Source organism: Priapulus caudatus, unplaced genomic scaffold, assembly GCF_000485595.1.
Source record: "Priapulus caudatus unplaced genomic scaffold, Priapulus_caudatus-5.0.1 Scaffold897, whole genome shotgun sequence".
Classification (NCBI taxonomy): Eukaryota; Metazoa; Priapulida; class Priapulimorpha; order Priapulimorphida; family Priapulidae; genus Priapulus; species Priapulus caudatus.
The window spans coordinates 19,660-25,819 of NW_014577958.1; the positions used below are offsets into that span (position 1 = coordinate 19,660).

General features: G+C 43.1%; 1 long non-coding RNA gene across 1 annotated transcript in view; it reads right to left on the reverse strand.

Annotated features, from left to right (window-relative positions):
* Nucleotides 1-2,041: 2,041 nt before the first annotated feature.
* Nucleotides 2,042-6,160, reverse strand: part of LOC106814281 — a 9,164-nt gene continuing 5,045 nt past the window's right edge. Inside the window, exon 2 of the long non-coding RNA XR_001394588.1 lies at nucleotides 2,042-3,337. This is a non-coding gene — a long non-coding RNA (uncharacterized LOC106814281). The remainder of the gene's footprint in view (nucleotides 3,338-6,160) is intronic.

A 6,160-nucleotide genomic window follows, 5' to 3' on the forward strand; every position in this document is an offset into this window, starting at 1 on the left:
GTCGTTTTTAAAGGTTGATAGGGTAGCTGAGTCGCATAGGGAGGGTAGGTCTAGAAGTGTATTGATGTTTATGTTTGATTGAAAGAATTCTGAGATTTCATCAATATCATATGATTGGAACGGGAGGGTGTTGTTGATGCAGTTTGTGCAGTAGTATGGTATGTCAGATAATGCTTGTGTTGAGCAGTTCAAATAATAGCATTTCTGAGTGATACAGTACATTGTGTGATACTTGTATAGTTCTGAGTGATACATATTACATCAAAGATTTACATATTGTTACAGGACTGTTTAAACTGCTGTCGGCACTCGTGTAAAACAACTATTTTTACTTTATATATGAATCTAAGGTATATGTGGTCACGAAAAAGTTAAAACTACTTGTTACAGATTGTCCTTGATAAAAAACATGTCCTTGAAATGTCCTTGAAAAAATAATTAACACTTGTGGGCTCCATTGGCCTGCAGTTGTCTAAAGTCGAGAGTCGAGACCACCCGCCATGCTCACTCCATAGATGCTGCACATACAACACAGAAACACGGAAATCGACGATACGTACTGTGCAAATGCAGTTTTATTTTTCAAACTACGTTATTTCGTTACTTTATACACGAGATCGGCAGCCAACCGGAGACATGGTTCCGGTTCCCGCTGTCACAGCGACGCGAAGAAAACTACACAAGCTTCCACACGGTGCCGCCACGATCGCATCCAATGGCGGCCATTTCAAAACCGACAAGCTAGCATACAGCCTCCGCGTAAAATGTATAATATATACGGAAATTAACGTCAATAAAATCTGTAATCGAACGAAACGTACTTCACAGAACGTAATTAGTCAATGAGAAGCCTGAGTATTACATACGCACATTTATTACCATATTAAAAGTGCAGTGCAACACGGTTGGCTGGTGTGCTACGAGTACGTATATTATAATATATTTTAACATTATATAAACGCGCTCCACTCCAGCTTCCCTTATTAGGTGCACACGCACCTACCAACACAATTTCCATTATCACAGTTATCTGTTATCTGACAACTCGGCCCTGCTGCTGCACGGATGGGGCTTAACACACACGACACAGCTCACACCTATTAACATAATAATAGTCGTCATAACATTACTTGCACCTATTAAAGTGATTACGTCACCGTAAATAGTACAAATAAAAAAACTATTTCCACTTTTTCACAAAATAATTCTGTTCACTTTGTATGGTTAAATTGCTGCATTATACTTCTTATTTTACTTCTTATTTGTTCGATACTTCTTATTTGTTCGATGTGAACTAGCTCTAGTAACTATAGCCGCAACCGCCTATAACTATAACCGCAGCTATAACTATCTAGTCTAATAGCTATAACTGTAACCGCAGGCAACTGTACGTGGGCTATAGTTACTAAAGCTAGATGTGAACATACACTCATGACTCGTACATAGCCCATAGCAAGCAATTAATATCAGGAACACAATATCAAATCGTCCAGGTTTTTTGGATTTTCAACTAGTTGAGAAACAATCTTCAATATCAGGTAAGAATTTGAGGATGCGTTTAGTCCCGTTAGTTCTTACTTTTAATGTAAAAAAATGGCAACAAAAATGTTATAAATTTTACTATAGAAAATTCGTGACGTAGTCAATTTAACACGTAGTGTGAGCCGCCACCTCTTGCAGTGTCAGCTCTATCTATGTAGTTCTACGCTTCACAGCAGAACACACCTGATGCAGAGGGAAGGGATTCATAGGTACTAGCTAACTTCTGCGCGTCTGTCCACCTGCCAGCCAGTTTCAGTCCACTCACAAATCCCAACCACAGTACTCGCCACAGGTGAGTGGAACGAGTCTATCTGTCAGCGCGCGTCTTACCACACACCAATAAGTTGCACCCTAGAAATCTTTACAATCTGATGCGATATTAGACATGAAATAGCGTCAGATTATACACAGGGCACAAATTACTGGCCTAGCCTTCACGGTCAGGCCAAATTACAACCTGCACTCTTCACTACTGTTAGCTTGACATGACGCATACTAATCACCACTCTCCCGATAGTGCGACGTCGCACTGTCGCCGCTACGAAGCGGCGACGTGCAGGGGGCGCTACTCGCTACAACTAAGTCTTGACCGGAACCGCCAGCAGAGGGCGCAGCAGGCTCGACGGCCGAGCGAAATCAAAAGCACACAAACTCTCCCAGCGCACGCGACTGACGCGCGAGCGCTGGCGTGCAAGCTCTACCACTAATCGCAAACCATCTTTCGCGAAAGCTAAAATCTAAGATGGCTGCCGGCATTTACGAATTTCGTCGAATCGCGACTAGTCTCTCTGATCGGCAACGATCGCGGCACGTTGGCCGCGCATTTACGCGTTGTCATGGATACGTCGCGAACCCTTAGCTACATCATAACAGTGAAGATGTCGGAGCCCATCATGTCGTTAACTGCGACCTTGAGGTTTTAATTAATCACCCCGTCTAACACGGCTACAGTTTCAGCTTCCGCGCGCACGACTAAGTCGGAGGTAAAACGAAAACATAATTAGATTAAAACGATCGCCTATCAACTCATAATAATGTACCGTATTTTACAGTGGTTTCATTCTGTACACACTCAGCACAACATTGCTGTTGTGCGGGGCAATCGCAGAACCATTTCGTAACTACTATTGCTAAAAGACGTAGAGTAGGTAGTGTATCTACCCTAAATAAACTATAACAACTGGCTATAACAACTAAAGTGTTGCAGCAACCTTCGTCAAACTCCAGAATACATTTGATTTGGGATGCAGCTTCAAGTAAAGATTCAATGTCATTATCGTCTATAATTACCGTTATTGTACATAAATACAAACATATACACAATCATACATGTACCTATATATTAAACAATCGTCGAAAAACGTCCGTTCTCTGCAACGGACTTTAACGCGGAAGGCAATGAAAGTGTGATGCATGAACATAAGCGATCCATCAGTTAGATCCACAGATGAGAAGAGAATCTCTCCCCCTCACCCCATCCATCCCCGCCTACCGTCGTTGCTATGACAACAGATGTTATAGTTTTAAGAGCAGAAATACACCGACATAAGAAAGCAAAGTACAAAGCCAGGTACCTCAGCGCCAAAAGAGATCTGCTAGCAAGTCTAATCCGGAGTGAAGACTTCCTGTAGGAAGACCTTATTAGGATATGCCCGCATGCATTCCTCAACACTGGGTGGAGCTTACTGCACCTCAACCAATGGGATAGCAAACATCGAAGAAGCCACGGGTCATGCACATCTGCCAGCCAATGAGGACAACATCTTTGCTCACGTGATGCCCGAAACCGATCAAACTGCCGACACCAAAGGAAAGCTTTATTAATAGAGAGAGATAGAGAGAGAGAGAGCGATAGAGAGAGAGAGAGAGAGAGAGAGAGAGAGAGAGAGAGAGAGATAGAGAGAGTGAATTCACCGGGATGAGTTATATTATATCCTGTTCATATCCTATTATTAAATATCCTCGTTACATATACACACACCGTTAACATTATGCTCAGGATTCGTAGATATAAGGCAAAGCGTTTTTACAGCAGTTCTCCAGAGCTTTCCAGGACCAAAGCCTATATTCCAGGACTTGGAACGAGGAAAATTCCGGAAAACTTTTTCATTTAAAAATTTCAGGACTCATACAAAATATAAATATATACATATACAATACACAGCTCCCAGTTTTCCCGGGACGCCCGCGACCCCAGACACCGGTAAGTTGAGCAAGACCGTGCATGTGGAAGCTGTGAATGAAACCCCGCATGTACATCGTAGCTACGTCGTGTGAGTTATGTATTAGCAGCTAAACTACAGCGACAAGCGCTCGCGCTCGCAATCCCCCGACCGCGGGTCGGCAGCGTGCCCTCACGTGACGGCGCCACCTGGTGGAATCGTCAGGAAAACGGCCACACTTGCAGGCAGTCCTCGGCTGGTACCGGAAAACCCAAAAAGGAGTGAGGTGTGAGGTTTTGCTGACGATAACGAACCCCAACGTGGTGGTGCGCGGATCGCTGGTGGTGCACGCCGTTAACGAGAGGTTTTAGCGGACACTGGGGCGTGTGTTACTAAGTAAGGTTTCCGTAAGCTACCCTCGGTGTATCACGCTCACGGGTGAACACCCTACGGAAACCTTCACAAGCACAGTCGGCAGCATGCAGCATGCACTACATACACTCTTCCTGCACAGCCGCCAGTGTTGCCAGGCTGAATGGCCGCGAGTCATGAGCTGGGACAAGAATGACGAAACGAAATGAACAACCATTGCGCTAACAATGCTCAAGCAGCGATAGAGGGGGAGAGAGAACGGAGAGAAAGAGAGAGAGAGAGAAGGGAGAGAAAGAGAGAGAGAGAGAGAAGTGAGAGAGAGAGAGAATATCACACCGTACGGCAGTCCATTCGCTTTCATGGTGGCTTCATACTTAACGAGACAAAGATGGCGGCGGTTGCGCCAGATTTCAAAATAACGCCTTGGGAAATAAATTCACGATTTGAGAGTTTAGATGAGCTAGAACCCTAACCCTAAACCTAACCCTAACCATAACCCTAAACCTAACCCTAACCCTAAACCTAACCCTAACCATAACCCTAAACCTAACCCTAATCCTAACCCTAACCCTAACCCTAACGCCAAAAAGGGGCTTCAACGACCGACGGCTACCGTACCTCCAGCCACTGCGAATTTAAACACAGCATGGTGAAATTTATCGTTTCTGATATTAAAATTACTTTTATAAACACAAGACGATGTACATAATAGAAAGAAACCTAATTTTGTGCTTATTAATACGACTGCGATTGCGAGGAAGAAATATCGATAGCAAAGTGGAGCTGGAAGTTGAATAGCTCTAGTAACTGTACGCGGGCTATAGTTCCTAGAGCCCATAGGGTCTATGTCCCCGAGGGTACTGCCGGAACGTACCCTGGGTACGGTCCGGTATAGTTCGCCACAGGCCTTGCATTTAAAAAGGTGCAAATCCACTTTAGGCACCACGAAGTGATGCACCGATTTCTGTGTATCATCAACTGATGCACAGACTCCGTATATCAAGGAATGATGAAAAAACCCTAACCCTAACCCTAACCCTAACACACTTCGTGATACCGCCCGGTACCTAAGGTTATACTTTATGACTTACTACTTAGGGTTAGGGTTAAGGTTTTTGCATCATCCTTGATATACGGAAAGTCTGTGCATCAGTTGATGATACACGGAAATCTGTGCATCACTTCGTGATACCTAAGGTGCCTAAAGTGGATTTGCACCTTTAAAATTGCCACCCTCATCAGGAGTTTGTAAGTACCGTACCGGTACTACCAGGAGTAAGATAATATAGATTAATATAGATATCTATATTATCTTACTCCTGGTACTACTACTAGTAGGCGTTATGTTATGGTTAATATTTTGACCAATTTTGGGGGTATTGCGAGGTTACTGGTATAGGTGCAAATCACTCAGCTCTGAAGCCCTTGTTAGGCTTCTACTTTATTTTTTGTGACTTTATTAGCTAAGTACATACCTATTTTTGCTTTCATTTGAGGTTTATATATAATTATTATGACACACATTTTAAGTGGACAGTGGAAAACGTGTAGAGATTAGAGCCTCGATCTTGTTTAGAAATACCAATCCATTCATAGTGAAGCCATATTGTTCACGCTAATTCTCGTATGCTGACACACACAGACACGCACGCACACGTACTCGCACGCACACGAACGGACGTGCACACGCGGGTATGGTCGCAAGCACGCGTGCGTGCGTATTATAGGCGTAAATTCACATTTTGTGTCTCGGGGCTGAAACAGTGAAAGCTGAAATATGGTCATATGCCATCTTTGAGAGGGGAGTAAGGAATTAATGATTAGGCCCCCCTACCTTTATTCACTGTTAATGTTTCTGCCTGACGCAGCTGATGAAAGGTCAGCATAACGAACCGGTAACTATTTATTATTATTATTATTAAATCTTTATTGCATGTAATTCAACTACAAATACATGTACTGAAGGCAGTCTTTTTCATGGAGAAAAAATCCGATTTATGCAATAGTGTTGATTCAATTCAAATTCAATTAAAAAAATTTATTTATCACCACAATTAGCAAAGATACAATGATACAGAAAACAT